The sequence below is a fragment of the Aptenodytes patagonicus genome, chromosome 3 (genome assembly GCF_965638725.1).
Source record: "Aptenodytes patagonicus chromosome 3, bAptPat1.pri.cur, whole genome shotgun sequence".
In the NCBI taxonomy this organism is placed as follows: domain Eukaryota; kingdom Metazoa; phylum Chordata; class Aves; order Sphenisciformes; family Spheniscidae; genus Aptenodytes; species Aptenodytes patagonicus.
In genome coordinates this window covers 131953418-131978421 of record NC_134951.1, presented here as the reverse complement: position 1 = coordinate 131978421, position 25004 = coordinate 131953418, and the positions used below count along the sequence as shown (strand labels likewise).

The window sequence follows — 25004 nt, the reverse complement described above, 5'->3', positions numbered from 1 at the left end:
CTCCAGGCAGCTGATTAAAAAAGAAACACCCCCCACGTCCATATCACTGAGATCAGAAGGTCATTTCATGAACCTGGCCATGAAGTGACAAGGTCATTTCAGCCAAGCCTCCAAAACCACCTCTAATTATTGGAAAATGACAAAAAAAGGTTAAGAGGAAGATGAGTGGATAAATCAGGGTCTTGAGGTTTGCTAAGGAAAGGTCATGGAAAGCTCTCCTGGTGTACGGCGGTAACTCAACACAAGTGTATCGCAGCCCTTCTCATCCAAACTGTGGTTGAGTCAGTGGACAAGACAACTTCAAATTAATACGGGAGGATTAAAAAACGTCCAGGCATGATGTTCAGCTGGGGGAAACTGGAATAACTCCTTGAACTTCAGTGCAGAAGCTGATTTACAGCAGTGGAGGACTTGGCCCAATACCGCTGAAGCACAGAAACGCAATGAAGATGAAAGGTGCTCGCGAGCAGCAAGCTGGAGCAGCGAAGAGCTGACAGGCCAGAGGCTGGCCCAGCCAAGGCGACGGATCTGTCACCATGGCCTTTCACAAGCATAATGCATTGCTGCTAACGGCTTCACAGAGCTGGCAGGTATCCTCGGCTCTTGCTGACAATAAACTACTTTCTATGCAAACTGCTAGATCCTGCTGGCCGAAGCCAAAAACAGCACAGCTTTTCTGAAATATGCTTGCCCTCCCTCCTCCCTTGTCTGTCCCTTTTATCTATTGTTTTGATGGTGGCGGTTTCGGGTTTTGGAGGGTTGGTTTCACACACACCCCTTCCAACTAGCTGAATTATCTCCCTCTCCCTGTAATTTTCCTACAGTGAATAAAACAGGAAAATATTTCTGGGGAAGAAAAAAGCTGGAACAACCAAGCACAAGCTCCCACGTTAAGCTAGCAGCAGAAGTGGGGAGCAGTGGTGTGGTTACAAGACAGACCAGGCAAATCCTCTCAGCAGAGCAAGACTCAGCTAAAATAACTGTAGCATTGCTCCAGAGCTGCCCTTCCCCATCTCTGTCCGGCTGCCCCCACGGCTGCCGGCCCCCAGACCTGCAGGTAAGCATCTGGTCAGCCCCCGTACACAGGTTTCTCCTAGCGCAATCAGATCTGCCGCAGATTGTCACAGCGTAATCTGAGCTCAGGATTGAATAAGCATTTCATAAATGGATTATCTTTCTTTGTAGGCTGATTTGGGAGATGCTGTCCTTTCAGAATCATCAGCAGCAAAGACCATAAATAGAGCAACCTCAGGGGGGAAAAAACAAAAGCCTACATCTGGCTTTGAAGAGCAGCCTGTTCCTTACATCTGATTCCAAAGCTGTATTTCCAGATGCACCGATCTAGATGAAAAGGGGCAGAAGGGTAGGGAAATGTGTTGGCCAAGCCACCACCGTTGTTCATACTTGTTTAACACAAGTAGGGCACAGAGGCCAGAGCAAAGTTACAGGCACTTAATAAACAGGAGAGGGTCCCTGCACCAAAGGCCTCCAAACCTAATTAGATGGCAGGGCACAAGATGACGCAGGTGCAGAGCGGAGGAGCAGCTTGCTTGAGGAAGACAGCAGGCAGGCCAGCGAGCAGCACTGTGGGAGGAGTGGCAGAACCAGGTACCAGCAGCTCTCCACTCCCACAATGCCCAGCCTCTGCCTCCACATGCTGCCCAGCCCTGAGATCTGCCATCAAGATCAAGGCAGCAGCTAAGGAAGAGACCCTGCAGACCTGCAAACAGTAATGAGAGAGGTGACCTGAAGGTCCTGGAGCAATCAGGCACTACAGAAGTATTTTAATGGTGAGCATGACTCGTCAGAGCACCCAACTGATTTGGGAACACAAGCACGCTCCATAAGCCAATCAATGCTTTAGGAAACCCTCAGCTTGTTGGAAAAGGTGTGAAATGACACTTAAGTCTACAACAGGAGTCCTACCGCATTAGGATCCAACAGACATACGCACACCCTGGCGAGGTGCAGCCCTGAACACTGTGAGGGGTCACGGAGCAAATGAGTCCACGTGTTGGGGCAAAAGTACAGCCTGCTCACAAACCAGGCACCTACCAGCACCAGGAGAAGGCAGGGGAAAGTGTCTGCAGAGGTCACTTACAGAAGTATTTTCAGACCCTTGGCAAGACCGGTATTAAGCTGGTGCAGCACAGGAATGAGGACTTGCCCATTTTCACCCCCCGATGGAAGATACCAAGGTGAGAGACACAAGCCAGCGATACTGGGAGGGGACCTGCCCCAGGATGTCAGCCAGGTGAGGCAGAACACACAACAGGAGACACAGCTGGATGGAAAACCCAGATCAATTCCCTGCCACTGAGCAGCACCTAGCCCCATGCCCACAGCCTCCTCTCCTTGCCACTTTTGCAAATCCCCATGGAAAAAGTGGCAGATGAAGAGTTGCAGGATTTCTTCTATCCCAGCTCTTGTAATTCATTTCTCAAGACTCGCTCTCCAGCCAACAGCCATTAAGCTCAGCCAGACCTTTGCGACAATATTCACCCTAGATGCCTCACGCCTTCTCCAGGGGACTGACTCTGCAGCCTACCAGCACTTCTTACCTTACTGCCCAGCCGGTACTGGTGCACAGCACAGCTCCCAGACCTTCCCAGCCGAGCTGCTGCCGCCTCCTCCCCTTCACACCCCTCCCACAGCCTGCTTTCCTACCAGCTCCTCCATACAAACTCCCATCTGCCACCAACAGCCTTCTGCAGTCTTGTACCTCTGTCCCTGAGCTTTCTCCCACTTCCATGGAAATTCTGTAAAGGTGGGGCAGAAAAAACAATTTTGGTCAAATGAAGCACTTCTGATTTTTCAGTTTTATCACTACGCAGTGACTCAAGTGCCAGCCACAAAAAAACCACCAAAAAACCCCACAACAACAAGAAGAGAGTAGCACTGATGCCACGTGGCCCCACAACCAGAAGATGTGGCAGGGACAGGGGAGAGGCAGGTTCAACCCCTCCCCAGGTAAGGTGGGGCAAGAACACTGCTGCAGCTCTCCCCATTGCCCAAGATGGGCTCCACCCGCCAGGGAAGATTTTCCCATGGAAGTTGCTCCTCTGGGAGAGGTCATGAGGTTTTAACCAGAGCAGAGGCAAAGTATCCATCACTTCCCCGTGAAGTCGCCCCCCGGCTTTCTCTGCCTTCATTATTTGTTGAGGCAGGGCTGAGGAGCTCCAGGGGAGACACCACCACCACCTCCCATGACTTCACCTTTCTGCTAACAGGCAAGGCAGCAACGCCTGAATCTAAGCTCCTGCACAGCCAAAAAGGGCCAGAAACAAGGTCTAAATTCTCACCACACGCCCCTCCCCAGTATCTTTCTGCCCCATTTATTACAATTTTTCTATGTGACCACCAGTAGAAAAAAAAAAAAAAGCAGCCTGCACAAAACCCCCAGACACAATTATATCCCAAATGCTTCTCGCTCTCTGCTACAGAAGTAAATGCAACCTCGATTAAAGATCCAGCCTGGTCTTAGAGGAGGATCACAGGCCTGGAGGGATGAAGTACAAGTTCTGTTCTCCCACCAGCAGTGACCACACAGATAGTCTTTGTCCAAACCGATCCTCCTCTCTGACAGTTTGAAGACCCCTTCAGAGCCATCAGAGAGGCTGACTCTCCGAGCCCAGAAACCTGTCCCAACCTCAAACACACCATGCGGTATCACAAAATACTGCCTCTGTACCCATCTTCCCTCATGTGCACCCTCAGAGAAGCGAGGCAGAAGACCAGGTACCCACCTGAGAACAACACAGCCTCCGCACTCCTGTGCACCTACCATCTTGGCTCCCGGCCCTCCCCACAGAGCCAGACTCCTGCACACCTCCAGGCAGAGGCTCACCAGCCCTCTCCCAGCAAAGAGCAGACGACCCCACCAAGGGCCCCAAGAAGCTTCTGCCCCTCCCAGCCAACACAGGCACTCACGAGCAACAGCTGGGAGCAAAGCTCCAAACACAACCCAGCTGCTGGTTGGGAAGGCAGAGCACGCTCTGAAGGTCACAGCACAACATGGAAGAACAGTAAAAAACATTACTTTGGGCTTATTTTAACTCTGAAAAGCTACCTACCATCTGAAAGTGAAATTTCCACATGCATTCTGCTTGAGTCTTCCTCTGCTCACACCCTGAAGACAAAGAAAACTTTAAGGTCAGGCTGTGCTTTGTAGAAACCCACTTACGGCAGTGATCGCTCATCAAGCTTTCAGTCACTTCAGGTGGTGGTCCTGCCCAGCCAGAGGCTGGGGTCACCACACTGACGTCTGCAGAGGCACCTGGGAACGAGGAGCAACGTGCAAATGCCCTCCGCCCGGAGCATCCAGTGGGTGGGGGTGCTGGGCAGCACCTGTAGCTCTGATGTTACCTGCAGCGCTTTACGCAGCAAAGCTCAGAGGACAGAAAAATATCTTTGCAAGCGATGAAATCTTCTACTGCTCGCTGCAGCATTTAAAGAGAAATACCATCAAAACTCCCCTCCTGGGCTGGGCAAAGCAAAGGTAAACCACACACAAACTGGAGCCTGTAGCCAGAGCGTGAGGCAATGATTTAAGAGACTGAAGTTTTAATTCCCACTCTGCCACAAACTTGCTGTGACCTTAACCAAACACTCGCTCTGTCACCAATTTCATCCTCTGCCTGCTTCAGCTCTGCACAAGGCCTGTTTCTCCCTACACATTCGTACAACTCTTAGCACGAGGCAGATGCAATACCTAAATGCATCACAGCATATGCAGCACAGCTTAGGAAGGCATTGCCGTATCGGGAGGACAGACTGAAATCTAGATGCTGCGTGATGCAAACTAAGAGTTTTACTGTTAAGGACTCAAGCGTTCTCTCATGCTCACCAGTTAAATGGCAATAAAGCAGTTTCCTTTTTCTTCCCCCTAAGCAGAGCACCCCGCGTCACTGCTGTAGAAGTGGCGAGGACCGGGGCTCACTGCACAAGAAGGTCCGTCAGAGGTGAAGGAGTGACGTGCTGGCAGTGTGTTAGTTACTGTGTCAGCCCTGGAGCCCCCGCCGTGGTAATCATGCGCCCCAATTACCAAAGGTACTGGAGTATCAGCAGCTCCGCTAGTCACAGAGAGGATGCTTTAACCTTGAGCACACTTCTCCTTTTTCGCTTGCTTCAAAAATTGAGAAGTCTCCCCAAAACTGATTTTAAGTAACTATTTATACAGACTGCATGTGTTCCCATTTTACCCGTCTTTTCACTTCTCCAAAAGTTATAGATAAAGCCAAAAGCAATAGCATTTTTTCCTCAAGGAAAGCAGAGGAGAAATTAGCTGAAAAAGTCTCTTTCATTAACAAGAAAGTATGGAAGAAGATTGTTTTTTCTCTAAATTTATGAGCTCTGTGACATTTTATATTCTTGTAAAACAGGCATTTTGATACAGGTTTTTATTCACAAATAAACAGGAGGGTTTTTTAAAAAAACCTAACCATTAAAAAGCTAGCTCTTTTTAGGTCTACTAGTTCTCCAGGTCAGCAAAACACCTCTGCCTCAGGCCAACCATAAGGTATAAATCATCTTTTAGGTAGTGCACAGACTCCACGAGAACCCATGGATTTCTGCATGCGCTTCTCCACCATCCTGAACAGTGTTGGTTTCAGGCTTAGTTAACTGAAGATGAAATTTCCTGTTCGCTGTCTTGTGCCAAAAATTGTCATTGGATATGCGATTATTCCAGGCTTCCTTGATTGTTCATTACCAGTCTGTGCAGAAATTTATGTTTTCTTTATTATTCCTATCAGCTTGACCATTAAATTGACCATTCCCTTCTTCTTGCTTTACACATAACAGTTTAGCACCTGGTAAAAAATACCACTTTTTAAATCTCCCTATCATGCCTCCTGTGATTCAACTCCTCTCTAAACTAAACAATGTTTTTCTTCTTATGATAATCCTTTCATGCCTCTAATAATTTTCATAGTTTTTCCTTGAACGTTCTTCTATGCCCCTGCTTAAACCACACACGATACTCAAGGTGACAGTTTCCCACTGATCTATACAATAGAACTCAGTATTTTTAGCCTGAATCTCTACTTTCATTTCTCAGGGGTATCTTAACTCTTCCACTGGCACTCTCATTTCATTAACATTTCACCTGTTACAAATGGAAGGTCTGGACACTGTTGATATTATCTCTGCTGCTTGGCAGCTGCTGACTGCCAGGCGTGATTTCCACTGCGCCCTGGCAAGGTACATCTTTCCTGACAGAGCTGTTGCTCGTTTCTTCTGCCCTGTGATGTTCCAAAAATGGGACAATCTCCCAATACCGGCCAGCAAACTCTGCTTTTGCCTCCCACTGCTTCTGTGGCTGATGTAGAGGTGAATTTCAGGGGTAGATAAAACAGCATGCTCTGCATTAACCTGCTGTAGATGCCAGCACATTTTTCCCCCCTAATAAATAGAGAGGAAGTTTTCAGAGGCATAAAAGGAAGATGGGCAATAAATCCCCCCTCCCTAACACGTCCTCAGGGCAGCTCCTCTCCCTGATCCAAGCTCCTTCCCAAGCATCCCCTCTCAGCCATGCTCCTTGCCTCACTCCCTGCAAGGGACGCTAGGCAATCCTAAAGTACATTCAGACTCCTTGCTCTTTCCTTTTTCTGCATTTCACCAAGACTCTCTGAGCTCCCTTCTTATGTCAGCAACATCCTCAACTCAATTTACCAAGCCTCCCAGCTCCTGGCAATCCAAAAGCGCTGTTCAAAATCTCCCCATGCCACTGTCCAAAACATGGGCTTTGGATGGAGCAGTGAAACCAACAGAAAAGGTCCCTCTGACTTCAGAGCAGAAGCAAAGAAACAAAGGGCAGCATTAAGAGTGTGTTATAAGTGGTTGCACCACAAGTCACCCAGGTCATCCCAGGCTACCGTATCAAACTCACGCATCACGATTTTCTTTCTTTGTGGTAGACAGCAAGGAAAAAATTAGCAACAATGAATTAAAAAGAACCTAAAATTTATTTTCCATCAGTAACAGTGCTACTTTTTACACAGTTCCAAGATCCTGTGGCTGCTTGAACCTGGAAATCAAGACCTTACATGGCTGAAAAAGCAGTAATTGAGATCCTCGTTGTTATCAAACAGATCCTTGTTTCTTGGAAGGCTTGGGTAATGTGTTGCAGTAAGAGTGTAATTCTCTGGAGGAGACACCTTTTAAAAAGCAGTGAAAAATGAGTTGTATTCCAAACCCATGTGACAGGGCCAAATATTTGGGGTTTGACTGGGTTTGTTTTGTTTAGGAGCTGAACATTCACTGCTCCTTCCCCCATATTTATGTACTTCTCTTCTAATTCTGAGTGGACATGGTGGGAGGAAAGACAGTTTTGGGTCAGATGGAATGTTTCAGTCAACCTGGAATAAAGCATTTTATTTTGGTTTGGTTTGTCCTCTTTTACACTTCTAGCTAAATATAAATCCGCAGAATTAAATCTAGTCTGAAAATATCATAAAGACATGCTGGGAAAAGAAATATAGCAGCTCTTCCCCTGTGCCCCCCAAAAAAAAGAAAAAAAAGAAACCATGACTTTTTCTCAGTTAAATTCTAAAATATATTGAAAGTGTCACCCTTGCAGCTTTGCCTGCACAATCAGCATTGAATTTACCCTGCAAGCCGAGGGCCTGCTGTTTGCACCTGCTTCGCCCACCCAAAGATCAGTGGGACAGGCAGCGGGCCAAGGCTGGAGGGGAACTCCTGCAGAAAGGACCCTGCATCCAGAAGTGGCATCTCCCGAGAAGGTACCGGAGGGCGGCAGTCTCTGCAGGGTCCGTGGCCGAACGCACGCGAACCCCAACCAGCACTGTCGGTGCCGCAGGCAGTGCCGGTCTCCAGGCTCTGGAGATGAGCTCCCTGTGGAGATGGATGGGGTGGCTCAGCCTCCGCGCACGCAGCAGCTGGGCAGCCCTGCACCCCAGAAAGACGTGCCCTCTCTCTGCCGCGTCCAAGCAACAAGGAGCTTCTCTGGCAATTGCTGCTACCTGAACAGACAACAAACAGCTCAGGATACAAGTCTTAAGGGTGTAAATCCACCCACAGCATGGCAAGGTGAATTCCTCAGATGAGGAAGGGCAGAATCTGTGCAGAATCGACTCCTCCATGGCTTTCTCACACCTCTGTGCCAGCTCCCACCAGAGCCTATGCCACGCACGCCCAGCCAAGCTCAGAGTCACTCCTTTAGCCTCTGCACCACAGCAGCAAAGCTGAAGAAGCTGGAAGCCTGGAGCTGGCTGCCCTGAAGGAAACGGCCCTTGGGCTGCCTCGGCTCACAGGGGCCGCAGAGAAGGAACAAACAGCCAGAAATGGAACAGATCAGAGAAACGCACAAAGAGCAAGAGCAGATCCTGTTCCCTCAGTGAACGTGACCCTCCTGTGGATGATAGATGGAACAGGCCTGCTGTGTTCCTCTGGTGAGCTGGGTGTTGCAAGCACTAAAAATAAGCCACCCCTTTCAGGAAAGAAAGAAAAAAAAAAAAAAAAGAAAAAAAAGACTGTCATAAGCCCTGGCTCCCAGTCTGGTATCTGAACACCAGAATGCCCTGATGATAGGGGAGCCATCACAAAAGAGCAGAAGGGGAGGGGGGGGGAGGTTCATGCTTTTCTCCACAAAAGATAAAGAAAAAAAAAATAGATCTTGCAAAAAATAAACGAGCAAGAGGGAAAAGGGAGCTTTTGTGTCCGATTTGGGCGGGAGTGTTGATCTGCTCGAGGGTAGGAAGGCTCTGCAGAGGGACCTGGACAGGCTGGATCGATGGGCCCAGGCCAACTGTATGAGGTTCAACAAGGCCAAGTGCCGGGTCCTGCACTTCGGCCACAACAACCCCATGCAGCGCTACAGGCTTGGGGAAGAGTGGCTGGAAAGCTGCCTGTCAGAAAAGGACCTGGGGGTGCTGGTCGACAGCCGGCTGAACATGAGCCGGCAGTGTGCCCAGGCGGCCAAGAAGGCCAATGGCATCCTGGCCTGTATCAGCAATAGTGTGGCCAGCAGGAGTAGGGAAGTGATTGTGCCCCTGTACTCGGCACTGGTGAGGCCGCACCTCGAATACTGTGTTCGGTTTTGGGCCCCTCACTACAAGAAGGACGTCGAGGTGTTAGAGCATGTCCAGAGAAGGGCAACGAGGCTGGTGAAGGGTCTGGAGAACAAGTCTGATGAGGAGCGGCTGAGGGAACTGGGGTTGTTTAGCCTGGAGAAAAGGAGGCTGAGGGGAGACCTCATCGCTCTCTACAACCACCTGAAAGGAGGTTGTAGCGAGGTGGGGGGTCGGTCTCTTCTCCCAAGGAACTAGCAATAGGACGAGAGGAAATGGCCTCAAGTTGTGCCGGGGAGGTTTAGATTGGACGTGAGGAAAAATGTCTTTACTGAAAGAGTGGTTAAACATTGGACCAGGCTGCCCAGGGAAGTGGTTGAGTCCCCATCCCTGGAGGAATAAAAGACGTGTAGATGAGGCGCTTAGGGACATGGTTTAGCGGGCATGGTGGTGTTGGGTTGACAGTTGGACTCGATGATCTTAGAGGTCTTTTCCAACCTTAATGATTCTATGATTTCAACACAAACATGTTTTTCCAGTTAAAAACATGTTTTTCCCTTCCCTTTGCCTTACAACTCTTTTCCCCTTGTGTTTCCCTGCAACAACACTACATAAATCTGTAACTGTTATTTGTTTAATCATTATTACTTACTGCTTCCACAGTGCTGAAAACATGCTAGGCACTTTGCAACATGGAGACCAGGTCTCAGCCCCAGAGAATACATCATCTCTGATATTTAACTCTACTGTACAATACTGTATCTGGATTTGCTCTCTAAAAGCACTCTTTACGTGCTGTGAAATTCAGGAAAACTCACCGATAGGCAGACAAGGAAATACAAAGCAGGAAACCCCACCGAGAGACCTGGAGAGATACATAGGAGGGCAGGCTGGACTTTTGCAACCCTTACAAATCTCCCAGGCCTTGCGCTAAGGCATCTCATTTAACTACCTGCTACACTGGCACAGGTGAAATTGCAGTGAAGCTAGTGTAAGAACAGGGGATAAAACATAATGAAATGAGAGCATGGAGGAGATGGGACATGTGAAATGAGCAATTTGGGGCACAGGTGTGAATTCAGGCCTTGCAAATGGGCAATACTTCCCCTTTTTCTGTATCTGTTCAGAAAACGCATGAGACTCAACTTTTATCACAGATAAGAACATGCTGAAGGGCAGCCGCTGGCCTCACAATTGATGCTGTGCCTTCTTCCCTACAAAACTGAATTCCCTGCACTAATGCATCTCTTTCGTTCCCAGTGCATGGGGCTAAAATTAACACCGGATAGCAAGAGCCACAGAAGGAACCACGACGAGGAGCTCAAGAAAGGCTGTGAAGGCTTGCGCCCCACACACAACGTTTTAGATGTTTCAGGGTGCTCATGGGACCACTCAACTCTATTCTCTGCCACTGGCCAGGAAGTGGATCTGGTCTGGAGCTGCCACGACAAGCTAGCCACAGGCAAATGGGCTCCAAGAGCAGGAGAGAACATCCATCACGTGTCCTCTTGGAAAGCCCGGTTCTTCTACAAAGTGGACAGAAGAACAAGGCTTCCTATGCTGCTAGATTAGCAACTCTTTCTTAAGAAAATGAGCAAAGCACTAGTTCCAACAGATCTTCCAGGTACCATCAGCACTTCCTCTCTATCAATGCTCAACATTATCCCTTCTCACCAGTTCTCCAGCCAACAAACATTTCCCTACAATTACCATGAACTGTGCCTACCAAGGGTCCCAGCCGCATGCAGGTTTCTGCCCTCATTCAGACTGATCTATGTGTCACTAACCCAGGCTGAAAATTACCTTAGTGACATAGAGTGTTTTCCCTATGGTACCCACTTAATTAAATATTGAAAGAGCTATTACCTTTCAGGGATGCCTGTGCACTGGCTGTGTCCATTATTTATAACATAATGTATTCATTATGCATTTTATCCCATGCTCCTATCTGCTGATCTCATAACAGGCCCTTAAAAACAATTTTAAGCAATTAATCCTACCTTAATTACAGACAAATATATATAGAAGCCCCAGGACATCTCTTTCTTATATTTATTAGAAGTAAGTAAACATATCTAGAAATAAATCTGGTAATCAGGAAAGAGAGGGACAAAGCCCACCAGCCGTGGGAATCACAGAACTGGAGACAGGTGCATTTTAATCAGCCACAGTAAAATTGCCAGCTTTGTCTGTCTGGAAAAAGTAAGACGTGTCCTGCTGCAGCTTCTCTCCCACGACAGGTTCTTCTACTAAAACTGCACCACTAGACGCTGCCTCCTCTATTCTCTTTCACACTGATGATACAACCCAAGGCTTATCACACTAAAATACCTTTGTTTTTCCTGCCTCCCACGGTCCTCCTAACCTCAGATCACCGGCACAGCCATTTTCCCAGTCAACAGGTGTCACCACTGAGCTATCTCAGGTTGTACCTTGTCCTTTCCTCCTCCTCCAGCTGAGAGCTAGTCCTTCAGTCCTGCAAACAAATTTGGCTGTAAAGCCCAAGCTCATCTTAGCACTGCGTGCCAGCTCCCAGCTGCTCCTGGGGAGGATGCGTGCACTGTAACAGCCATGTATCAGGGCAGGGAGAACACAGCTAGTGTCCTGCTTGTTTGATTCTGCTTTGTACCATTAGGGTCACTTTTCACAGTCCCACATGAGGAAATGAGCTGCGGGACTCCCTCCAGCAAGAACCAGGCCGTTCAGCCTTGTGCATCTCTGCAGGCAGACCCTGCATTTTAATGCAGTCCTCCTATTCTCTCTCCCACATCCATACCATCATGATGGTTATTGAAAAAACTTTTCAAGGGTTGGGGGGAAAGAGGGGGGGAAAAAAGCTGGGGGGGGGGGGAGGGCAGAGATAAAGAAAAGAATCTCTAGACACAATGAGGAAGCACCTCATAAATTCCCACATTTCAGCTCGTGTAGGAAACATGCTCCGTAATTTTGGAAACACTAGTTTCGGCTCTCTTCTGAAGAGCCCTGGTAATGTACAGGAAAAAACCCAAAATCATCATTAATACTCATACTTTGCGCAACTTCACTAGCTTTCCAGAACTAACTTGTATGTTTAGCATCCACACTGGGAAATCTCACACTTCAGAGTTTGTCTTCTGGTCAAACACAGCGATCACAAGTTCTCTGATGCTGAGCACATGGGTCAGCTCTTGAACCAAGGCACACAACTCAGTAGACCACTTTCCTAATTCCCCAGGGGTGCAGTGCCTGAGCTGGGAACAGGCTCCTTCTGCTCTGCCTCAGGGGCACAGCGGGCATCCCAAGTCAGATGCTGTAAGGGATCTGAGAGTGGTACAAGTCCAGCATGGACCTGTAAACATCTGCTTCACATAGGGAGCCTCTGAGCAAGGGAGGGAGAGGGAAATGGTGCGATGGTGTAGAAGAGTGCTGCAAACCACTGATGCAAGCCTGACCAAACAGACCTTAAGGAATAACTCCAGATGGCCAAAGCTAGAACAGCCCTGTCTTTTCTGATCTTCCCCTTTCCCCCCCCAGAGAAAACAGCACAAGGAAGATAGTGGTCTATGATGCCATCTCAGTATTCAAGACATGGAAAGCAGAGAAGAAGAAACATGTCATGCCCATCCTTGAACAGAATTTAATTCCCTATTCCAAAACCAAGCAAGGACTCAAAGAATAGGATCTTTGTCACCCTTGAAATCAATAGAGAAAACTATCATTGGCTTCAATGGATTTTAGACTGGCCCTTAAATGTACTGTCAGGGTAACATTAGCATATCAACCTTCTGAAACATTTCGAAGGGGGGGTTCTGTAATAAGCCTTGACTGAAGTTTGTAGAGACTCCTTTGCAGATCACTGAAAAGGCAGACTGTCCCTACAGGCAGATGATGTGAATGCACTCCCCGTCCAAACTGCTCACTACGCTCTTAATCTTTTCACCTGGGGAATGTTTCCCTACCTGCTGAAAAAGACAGACACAAAGGCAGACACAAGCCCAAACAGGTACCAGTCATGAGCAGCGCAGCAGCACCTCAGCCCTTCTCCTCCGAGAAATGAGCCTGGCCCAGCTCAACTCAGTCCCTCACTCACACAGAGGAAGGGCATCTTTCTAGTAAAATCCCAAACTGGAACTTTCCCAAGTATTTTAAGGAAATAAATAATACTATAGGAAAAAAAATGTTTCTATTTTTAACCAGAGCTCCTGGCACAAAAGGGTAGTACTCCACATCATACCAGAATCAAGTGCTTGATGCTGTCCTTTCTTTATAAGGCTTTAAGAACGGCAGGACCCTCCAAGAAGCGGTATGCATTCTTTATTTACCCTGAAGTGAGACTCTGCAGACCCGGGTTTAATTCACTGCTCTGCTATTAGCCTGTGAGGTGACCTTGGATAAGTTGTTCTGTCCAGATTCTCAGCTGGTGTCAGCTGGCACCATGCCACCAAAGTCAATTTAAACAATTTGAGACGCCAGTCCTACAGTCCTCCGGTCCTCAGCCTCCTTATCCAAACAGCACTGCCAACCGGCACATAGTCCTGCTCGTGAGATGCTTTGGAAATGTGCATGTAAGTGACAAGTAGTGGGACTAACAAAACTTGTGCTTCCCTTGGAAAAGACATGTTTTTCACTAAAATGAAATGAAAAGCCTTTGGTATTTTTTAAGAAATAGCCTTATGATCAAGGCTTTAAAAACAAAACCACCAATGCTGTCGTTTCATTTTACAGTCTGTTATGCATTAGCTGATGCAAAATCCCTAGGGATTTTAACTTTAGCACACAGTAACGGGTGGTGACTGATACTTCTTTTCATTCTTCTCCTTTTAAGTTTCATTATCTTTCCAAAATCTTCTTGAATTTCTCTCTCAACTTGCTTTCATCACCAGTGGCATGTTGGAGTGCTTCTTCATCACACCAAGAAGATGAACACCTGACACCCTCCTGCAGGAAGGCTGGATTTCAGGAGGGGCCTGGGAGTCACCAGATCGTGTGCTTTTCATCACAGGAAGCTCCCAAGACTGGGAAACTCTAGACAGGATCTAAATAAAGACGAAAAAAGACCAATTCCTTCATCAAGATCCATCCTAGCAAGAAACTACTCTGTCTGTGAAAGACTTTCTTCTGTAGCAGAAGCAGGGGAAAGTTTCCCACATTAAGGTTGATTTATGTCCATGGGTAACATACACCAGTGTGACCCTCAGACCTGCTGCACCACTGCTGGGCTGTCCCTGGCCCTGCCCACCCTCACCACACCAGGTCCCGATCTGTGCCTGCGGCCCAGCCTGACCTCCAGCTGTCCTCCCCACCACGACCTGGGCCCCTGCTTGTACGGTGGGGCAGGGCCCGGGCTGGCGAGGCCTGCCCTGCCAGCCACGTAGCCACATGTGGCTCCCATCTCTTCGGGTGCAGTGGCACCTGCAGCTCCTCCTTGGTCTCATTTGACACCAAGCAGCCCAGGGTGCTGTGACCCACGAGGAATGTATTTTATCTGACCAAACACCTGACAGCCAGGAAATTTGGGAGAGGAAGGGATACCAGGAGGTCGTGTCGCTTCAGGGGACACCACCAGGCCATAGGCTGCCCACAACTCGGTTCCGGTGTGTGGCACGGACACCCTGGAAGGCAGCACTCAGGCATGTCACCCGTCAGGCACACGGCCACTCATTCCCAGGATAAATCTTTAGGAAAGTACCTCTCGAGTAAGTCCTCTTACAGGTCTCCCTCACCCTGGACGCAGCATCAGCTCTGTCTCTGCAGGCTTAACTCCAGCAGGAGGTACAACACCAGCTATAGCCCATGCGGCAATGGCTCCTGAGGTCTCCCAGGTCCACAGGCCTTCCCCCTGAAACATACTGACTGCCTCCCAGCAGCAAGCAACACCAAGACAGCACTCCTGCAACCTCTCTTTGGATCATTTTTTACTCAAGAGGCTTTTACATTACTCAGTTATGTTCTTGGAAAACTCCTCCACTTCTGAACAAGCTTGATTTGTTGCCTCTTCTGATTTAGTGCAGGAATAAATCCAAAGAACATGAAACTCATAATTTATTTTACTTTGTCAGCAGTCAGCAGTAAAATTAACTTAAGGGTTTTGTTTTTTTTTTTTAAGTATTACCTCTTCTCCTTCTCCCTCTCCTCCAACGATACTGCTTTCTGAGGAGGAGTCCACAGCAAGCAACACCTTGCCGTGAGCACAACTGATGTAACCTGTTGAACAAGTGTATCATGAACAAGCAAGCTATATATGACAGTTCACTGGGTTGGAAGGAAGCTCGTTGGGACAAGGGTCTTTTTAGCTCAGTTTTCACAACAGGGCTTGCGAGAACCCCAGCACTAGCCAGTACACTCAATATTGTGGCAGGATGGTCTCTGCTCACGTGGACCCGAGACGCAAAACCTGTGCTCAGTCAAAAGATCTTAACCATGGTACCGTACGTTGGTTACACCAAGGGACCGGTCCACCAAGCTGCCCAGCAGCCTACATCCTCGGGAGGACTTTATGCCACCCCATCAATGAGATCTCTTCTCGCTGTGCAGTTTGGTTAAGGCTGTTGTCCACAGGGCTTTACAGCATCCTCTGTCCCGAGCCCTGCAGCAGCAGCACAGCACCCTTCTGCAAAGAAGGGAGCAGAACGTGTATATCAACTAGGATCGTGGCCAGAATCCCCACCAGCTCCTGTATTGCATGGCACTTACTGAGCACAAAACCAAGAAATTTAACACTTTTAACTCTTTTCTACTTGCCACCACCCTGTGGAGTTGCACATCATACATACCTACTCTTTTTTAACAACAGAAATCAAATGCTATGAGCCTTTTAGTACATGTCACTGTCTGTAACGTCAATTGACATGGCTTATGTTGTTTCCCCTAAAATGAACTGTTGCGCTGTCTCAGCGCGTGCAATGTTCATTTAAGAGAGTTTCTTTCTGTCCCATTCTCCCTGTGAGCTAGCAACAAAATACAAATTAACTATCGCGAAGAGGTGCACTGAGAATTGGAGGGCAGATCTTCTCAGAGGAGAAAGGAATGTCCATGTAAGGCTCGTTTCTCCTCCTGCTTTACTTTACAGGATGTTCTGGCCATCTTAGGGAAAAAAAACAGCTGACTATCTCTGAATGAGAATTATTTTAATAGCAGACCCTTCAGTTGTTTGTAGTTCAGTTAGCATGTTTTTGGCTTGCATATCAAAAGGATTCTTTTCCTAGACTTTAGCAGGCTCTTTCCTAATTGAGCTATTAAAATTTGTTTGCAGTTCTCATTTGATAGGTGATACCTGCTGTAGGAGCCAACACTGAGGACGAGCCTTGGCATACCAAAGTTTTCTTTAGAAGAGCACGCTCAGCACCATCCAAACACATCTTTCTCCTTTTCCTCTTCCACCACTGCAACAGATGAGATATACTGCGCTTACAGAGAACACCCTGGCTGTGCGCTTTTTACCCCTCAGCCACCGTGGGGCCACAAGAGACTTCCCGGGGTTGATCTGTCAGGACATGTCAGTACACTGTGGACTGATGCATAAACCCATCTGCAGATCTGCACTCCACCTGGGGCTCTGTCATTCCTGTGCTGGGAAAGTCCCGCAAACTCCTCTCATATCTCAGTTTCCCTACTTTATAATTTGAGGACTTGCTTACTTGTCTCATTTCCTCTGAAAAGGCTGCGGACTGAGGAACGGCTTGAGTGAGGAAGGATCTGGTTAACCTTGTACACGCACGAGCCCACTTGAAGTCAATCGCATTACTTCACACGCTGCAAGTCAAGCACTTGCCCCTTGGATCATGGCCTAACTGCCTATGGACACACAAACATGGCTGTCAGCCAAAGTACTGTACACACTACTGGAGGTATAGAAAGGTCAGACCAGATTGTGAATCTCAGCCACTTAGCACAGCTGCTCGGCTCACAGCTCAGCAAAGGAATGTTTCAAAACAACAAAATCTGTGCCTCCAAACGAGTTTTCACGCTCCCTTGTGCACAAGAGCGTTCTTCCTTTGTGAAAGGTATACCCCCTTCTCCACGCACACGCTCACATCCACCGACACAGCATCCACGACCTGCCCTGCCAAAGGCAGCCTGCAGAGCTGAGCGAGAGGACGGCATGGAACAGAAGGTATGACAGAAGACATGCTCCTGCTCCCCCCTGGGCCTGCAGGCAGTTTCCAGGTCCCAGACAGGACTCGGGGACTATCCGCTTCCCACAGGCAAGGCTTACAGGCAGATGACATTCAATCCCACCTCTTCACCAGTTCCTGTTAGCCAAAAAAGTCCATAAAAGGCAAATAAAGTCCCAGCAAGTACTGTCCCACACAGCCTTCTCCCTGGATACCACATCTGGACTCCTCTTCAATGCCTCCCTTTTTTCAGAAGAACAAGACCCAGGACTTCTCCCTGGAGCCCTTGTGCAGTGCTCCTAGTCTCAGGGATACCACCGAAAAAAATTCAGCTTAAACATCTTCAGTCCACATCAAGCTTCAGCTTTTAATCCAGCCTGGGGTTGTCTCCAGTTACTGTGGGCTTCTATTGATCAGCCCTTGTTGCTGGATGCAACATCCCGTCCTGCTCCCCTTCCCTCCTTGTCCTTCCTTAACCCCCAACAATCAAACACACAGAGAAATCCCCTCATTTCCAGAGTTTTCTCAGCCCACTCCTAAAGAAAAGCTTAGCATCTAGAGATAGTATCTGTTTTATTTTTAAATCTGAGCGTTAAGCTGAAATACAGCCATGCTATGGTACGAACACATTGACTGCATGAATTTAACGTCTTACAGAGGTACAGATGCTCCTTTGATGTAGTTGGCTCCATTGCCGAAGCGATGGAGGCCTCAACACCCTCCAAAATCCCCAGGTATAGTGGGCTCATCCCACGTCCATCTCCATATCAAGGCAGCTCCATTGCTATCAATTTCCAAGCTGACAGAATCAGATCTAAGTCTCGCCTGAACAGGCACTTTTCCAACTGCTGTGGAGACTTGACCTTCTGTGGAAGACAATGCAAGAAAAGATAACGTAAACTTTGCTGGGCAACAAGACAAAGGGAGATGGAACTGCCCCTTAGGGGTTTCAAGTAGCTAACTGCAAAATCCCAAATCAGGATGCCCTTGGCAGTAAATAATGCAAAGACAGGCTGTTCAGAGCTGGAGGAGAGTCTGACAGTCCAGCAACAATTCCATGGAGAGGCAGATGTAAAACACCTTCATCCCTTTAGGGTCAGGCAAGAATCCATTCATGAGCTGCAAATTACACACATTTTCTGCTTTCATTTTCACAGTATTTCCCTTTGATGCTGTGAGTAATGCAGCTTTGCTGCAGACCAGCCACAAAGATTTACTCACTGTGTAACCTTACTCTTCTGAGAGCATGTCTACAGGACATGACGATTAAAGTGACAGGACTATAAACATCCTGCCCATACCTGGGCATGCCCACTGCTTCTTCCCATAAAGCCACAGCAGCGGAAAAAAATTAGGATGGGGTTACCAACGGCTCCTGGCATTGGTCTGACTTGACTCGTGGTGATATTAAAGGTAAAACCTAGAGCAGAACAAAGCTTTTGAAAATCCCCAGTGCTTTCTAAAATCTGATGCTTAAAGACTGGTCTAGAGAAGGGCATGGAAGACAAGGCTGGAAAAAGCAAACACCCTTTTTTTTGCAAAAATGCACCACTGCAACTCAACTGCCTGGCTGCTGGCTGTAAAAAGCGGTGTGCCTCAGAACAGGTGGCAAAGCACAGCCCTGTGACAGCAAGATGCAGCTCCCACGACAGCGCAGCAGATGATCACTGTGCCTGTGGAAGAAACCTGCATTTTTGCAGAAATTGCCTGAAGAAGTTGCACTGGCTTCTAAGTAATGGCAGTAACAAGATGCATCCCTCAGGCTCTATGCTCCATGAACCCCATGTGATTTTCATTCAAAAAACCAAAACTCCAAAGTTTTCAGTGACAGGTTTCACGAGACCTGGGTCTTTTCTTCAAGTCTTATCTTAGGGAAGGCTCTATGAAAACTAAATTTTCCATGCTTCCTTGCGGATAGGAAAGCTAGAAAGGGTAACTTAAACCACTCCAAAGGCACAGAAACCAGAAGGAAAAAAAAAAAAATTTTCTAGCTACCATAGAGTTGCCATCAATTTAAAGAGAGAGGGACAGAGACAAAACAGAGAAAAATGCCCTAACACTTAGAAGCAGGGTCAGCTCCAGGGGTGAGGGGTGTTTTCCAGTTGCAGGACTGGCTGCTGATCTCCTGAATGACCCTCTCCCATCGTGGGGCAGATTTTTTTTCATAGTCTCACTCCCAGGAGGCTACGAACATGACTACCTGCCATATGAATTTGTGACAGGTCCAACTGAGCCTTTCCTTTTGAGAATCTTTGACCAAAAACGGACAGCATGACCAGCCAGCTTTCTCAACTTTAAGAACCATTTAAGATTAGCAGGAGGAAGGAACTACTAAAAAAGGGCTTAGACAAAACCAAGAAACCATGCCCACCTTACCATAAGCTCTGCCATTCTGACCATGGCCACCACCAAGGGCTCTCTGCTCAGCCATGGCTTGTTAAGACCCTTCACCAAGTCATTTTAGTGTGCTAATTTGGTAGAAAACTTCCTTTATTTATGCTGGGGTAGTTTTCTGCTGGGTTAGCTTTCTGAAAAGACTCAGCTAAGGTCCACCAAAATGCCAGAGCCCATGCAAAAGGAAGCAAAGAGGGAAGGAGCAGCCACAAGCAGCAGACAGGGCAGGACTGAGCATTTACAGTTAGATCAGCATAAACAGACATGGAGCCATAAGCCCACCTTCCCCTTAATGGGCACCAAAGAAATAACAGCTGTTGAGGTTTTCTGCTATTCACCGCCTCACAGCCTTGCGTTTGCTCTGTTTATGAACAGCTGGGGAGGCCGGCAACCTTTTGCCTTCATGCCCTGCCGAAGCCGGAACTCCCAAGGATCCTGCATCCACATCCTGAGGACCAAGATCCTGTGATTTTAGGTGGCGTGCTTGAGTTTACCTCAGGCACCCAACTTTGGCAAGTTGACCAGCCTGGCACACATCCCGGCACTTCCAGAACATTTTAATTAAGCGGACTCCAAACACTGGCAGGTACTGACATTTGGACATTTTTAAGGCAGTTCTTCAAGGAGACCCTGAAGCAAGCACAAATTCACAGCCAGGTGTACAAGCCCTCCTCTGTCACTACCATAAGCAGATGCTGAAAGTTAAGCACATTTCCCCATGTTCCTTCCAAGCACGGCCACATGCCTCATCCCTGCCGCTCCCCGAGCTGTAAGCTGCTCAATAGAAGACTTCACTGTCAGCTGTTGGTGCGGGACCTTGAACAAGTACTAAATAAATGAACAAGTCATTTCCTGCAAGGCCAAACAAGGTCCCTGCCAAAGAGGTCACATACCATGCTCTGGCCTGATGCCTCTCCCTAGTTTATGAGGGTAAATTCCCATATCCAGGGGTCCAACAATTACAGCATTACATCTGGGCTAGGATTACTCTCACTGAAGCTAGGATTACGCTTCACTGAAGAGGTGAGGAAAACAACTGCTTTTGTGCTTTCATTGCATGACCTCTAAAGTTCGGTTTGGGTTTCTTGGTTTGCGCAAACCAAAACATTCAAATGAAATCAGGGAGTTTTCGCTTAATTCTCAGCTAGAGGACCAGGATCTGTCACACCAAGGTTCTTCAATGCTATTTTGGCAGTAAGGAGATCTGTAAGGAAAAGCCCTTTGAGGCAGGGCCCGTGACAAAGCTGTCAGGAGGAAATAGCCTACATGGTTCATTCCAGTCTCGTGAGCTCCTCCAACAAGAATAGGGTGGAAGGTGGACACGCTGGGATCTTTGCTCCCCATCTCCCATCATGCCACCCAGGATCGCTTAGAGGCCTTCTGTAAGTGCGTTACTGTGACGCAGATGCTCTCAACCCCCCCACAGCCCACAAGAAGGACCGGGCACCTATCAGTCCTGTAAAAACACCCTGAGCTTTGGATCTGGAGTAAGTCTCAGGGCTAGTCAAAATGCACCTGGCAGGCCTTGCTCCACCATTCTGAATACTTCACTCCCGTCAAGTCAGAACAAGACTTAAAAGCAACCCAAATCTTCCATGCTTGAATCACGCAGGCAACTCCATTTGCTTGGATGTGCCCATCCCCATGAGTAAGGGCTGCAGAATCAGACCCAGCTTTTCCTTACCATCCTGCCAAAAACACAGGCACACAGAAAGAAGAAAAGAAAAATCCCACTGACCGATGCCCCTGCTATTTTTGCTGTCCATGACAGTAAACTGGTAAAAGGTCTGATTCAGAAGCCTCCCTTGAAAAACCTGAATCATCACAGTTTGGAAGATTCATATAATCAGGTCTCATATAATGCAGGAATCCCTCCTCTCCACTCCTTCCTCTCTTTACAAGAGAGAATTTGAGTCAGACTGATGGGGGGGCGGGGCAGGGAGAGAAATTAAAAAAAAAAAAAGAAAACATCATGCTTTGTTTGGCTCTTTCTGCAAGGATGGCAGAGTCAGGTAGACTTTTGGAAGCGACTCATACTGTTCAAGTTAATGAGATGTTTCTCTAATTTTCCTTTACCTCCAGTCCCCTTCAGCAGACCAAAAAGCATATGGCAGTCCAGATGTTGGAAGCTGTATTTTGGGTCTGCAGGGCTGTGTTTGATCTCGGTTATACCTCTTATTTATCAGTGTGACTTCCTTGATGTCAGAGCATAACCATGGACTTACACTACCTGGAAGAGACAAAGAGGCACCCCAGCTGTACGTTCACCACCCGGATCAACTTTGTAAACTTGGATTTCTTCTTAATTTGCACTGTATCTATTTTTGAAAGCCTGAGCCTTGTGGAATATAATAATCTTTGGAATGACCTTCACATAAACATTATAATGTTGTAACACTTTGTTATTACACATCACTTAACATCAGGAGATCTCAAAGTGACTTGAAAAGGAGGCCTCGTTTTAGAGATCTAGCCAAGTAAGACATGGAGAGATTAAGTCATCGAGAAAAGCAGTGGGAGCCACCAGAACAGACGCCCAGATCTTGTGCCCTATCCTCTAGAGTCGCCCACTACAGACGGTTTATCAAGTAAAACGCTGCGGTTACCTGCCTCTTCAGGAAGAGCTCTAGCTTATTTCTTGCGGGTAGATACAAGTAAGTACACTTACTGAATGAGGCTTTGGCACCTCGCATGCCTCTGCAAACAGAGGTCACAGCCATGGTCCTCTGGATCCAGGCTGTGGCAGAGACGGTGGCTGAGGGGAAGGGGACCGACTAAGAAAAATAGCAGCATTAAAAGTGAGAACGTTATCATCTAAAAAGGTGATTCAAGCCTAGGGTTGCTGGGCTGGATCGCACCTCGATGCGAAGGTTCTACAGGAGCAGTAATCACTCCAGCATCTCCACTGCACCCCAATGAAATCTATGCCCAGCTTTACACCGTCAGTCTCTCTGGCATCAAGGATGCGGGTGAGCTGCACGTCAGCCGCGAACACTGCCTATACTCCGAATACCACACCCCCTCGCTAGAGAAAGCTACCCTGGGAGCACAGGGTAAGGCTGCCGCCTCCTACCAGGGGAGTGGGAAGGGAGATGCCATTTGATATAAAAGCACTGCAGTCTAGCCAAAAGTTTGCGTTTGATCTTAAACCACACATTTTTACATGGGAAAAATATTTAAATCACTAAATCGAAATGCATCTTTCCACCTCCTATCTAATCACGACACAAACTCCAGAGAGCATCGGGCTGTTGGCTGTAAGTGAGGTTCCCAAGAGAGCCTGGTCACTTAGGTCCCATGAAGAGGCGGCAGATGCAGTGGGCGCTGTGGAAAATTTCCACCTGTGAAACGATTCTTCTCATTGTTGCTCCCGGCTCTGCGCAGCAGCGGACGCACAGGGTGCCGTGTCTATTGCGCCAAATGCTATTTCTCATCTCTCGGATTAATTTTAAGCTAACTCTGATCACAATGTGAGATACTCTACCAAGCTGAAGCAAAATGGTGAGAGCCCTGATGAAAGTTAGCAGTGCCAGCTGCAGAACACTTTGGGCAATTCAAGCAAAGTGCAGACAAATTCACCTGTGGCACAGACCTTTACAGCCTGTGCCACCTTTACTCAGCGGATGGAGCTCCCTTCTGCATCAGCAGGAAAACAGTGTTCGAGGAGAGCAAAATACGGGATGGGAACCCACACTACCCTTCAGAGAGAAGAGTGCACTCTGTGCCCCATTTAAAATAGGTCTGAAATTTGCCTTTGCCACATAATCTACAATCTATTGTGTGGCAAAGGCAAGCAGGCAGTCTGCTCTGCTGGAGAACAGGCTGGAGATGGCTCCGTTTCCCACCAACAGAAAGCGGGAAGAGAGTACAGGTCTGGCTCCACTGGCACGAGAGGCAGAGTACACCAGAGGAAGCACCTTCTCACCGGCAGTCTTTGGAGTTTATGTAAAAGAAGGACGGGTATTAGTGTCACACGTCCACATATACTGTGTGGGTAGACTTAAATATACTTAAGTACATGCACGCACCCCCGTTTACTCACAACAACGCTTGCGTCTGTCTTTCCTGGCCTTACTTCTCAGAATCAGCATATTCATGAAAAACAAGCGTAACTTTTAGAATACATGTATAAAAAAAGAAAATCTGATTAATTTAAGGGCATTAAAATCCCAAATCTTAACAACCCACCCAAGCGTTATTATATTCCATAAGAAAAACTATGTTCAAGTCTTAGCTGGTGTTTGTGCTCTTTCCTAAACATCAGAGCATTCCTTACACCATGCTGGACACCGTGAAACCCTTAAGACACGTCTGTTTATTTAAAAAGCAAATTCAAGTCACGGAGGGGTACTCTCTCCTTCACTTAAAGGAAAATAAGCCTTGCGTAAATTCTGCTTACTCTCACATATTTGCAATGCAAAATATAATTTGCCTGCTATCACCCTCTTTGTACAGCTAGTTGCAAAACGAAGCAGGAGACGGCCGCTCAACACCCAAGATCGAGCGTCACTCTTCCAAAAATCTTTTCCTCTCAAAATGGCACATGGGATCCCATTCAAACTGCCCCAAAACACTCCCCAGGGGGAGCGCGGCTGCCCCCTGCCCCACAGGTATCGACAGCCCACGGCCGCGGGCAGAAACCGGCGGGCGGCTCCACCGCGGGAGACAAGCGCGCCCCGTCCCCCGGCCGCCACCCGAGCGCCGCGGGGACCCCGGCCGCGGGAGCCAAGAGGTACCCGCTCCGCTCCGCCGAGCCCCGCTCCGCCGGCGCTGCCCAGCTGCGGCCGCACGCAGGCGATGGCCCCGGCCCCGCGGCAGCTCGCTCCCGCAAAGTTTCTCTCCTCTCCCGGGGGCCACCGCCACCCCCCAGCTCACACCGCCCCGGCCCGGGGAGGGCTCCGGCCCCGGCACAGGGCCCCGGGGCAGCGGAGCCTCGGCTCGCCCCAGCCCCCGCGGGCTTCGCCTCCCCTTCCCCAGCGCCCGGGGAGGGATCACCTCTGCACAGGTGCGCCTATCCGCCGTCGCGGCCCCGCGCCCTGCCCGCCGCCCCTCAGAGCGGCCCCCGGCGCAGACTCACCGCCGCGACCGGCCGCGCAGCCGGCCAGGAGCAGGGCCAGGGCGGCCAGGGCGCCCAGCTGCCCCCGCAGCAGCTCCCCCCGCCGCCTCCGCCGCCGCCGCTCCACCACCGAGGCGCCCATCGCGGCCGCTCCGCTCCTCCGAGCCGAGCCGAGCCGCGCCGAGCCCAGCCGGGGCGCCGCAGCGCCGCCCCTGCCCGCCCCCCGCCGCCTGCGCGCCGGCCGGCCGACCCACCGCCCCTGCGCGGCGCGGGCAGCGGGCGCGGCCAGGCGGGATGGGGAGGGGATGGGAGAGGATGGATGGGGCCGGCGGGGGCCGAAACTTCCCGGCCGGCCCCCAGCCCCCTCCCCGCCGCCGGCGTCCGGGGCGGCTTCCTGGGCGGAGAGGAGGCGGAGAGCTGGCGCCGCCCGTC

General features: G+C 48.9%; 1 protein-coding gene across 1 annotated transcript in view; it reads right to left on the bottom strand.

Moving 5' to 3' along the window:
* The window catches only part of SLC24A3 (solute carrier family 24 member 3), a 180163-nt gene extending 155512 nt beyond the window's left edge, over nt 1-24651 (bottom strand). The window contains exon 1 of the mRNA XM_076335280.1: nt 24594-24651. The gene's annotated coding sequence lies outside the window, so the exon portion shown is untranslated. The remainder of the gene's footprint in view (nt 1-24593) is intronic.
* Nucleotides 24652-25004: the final 353 nt, after the last annotated feature.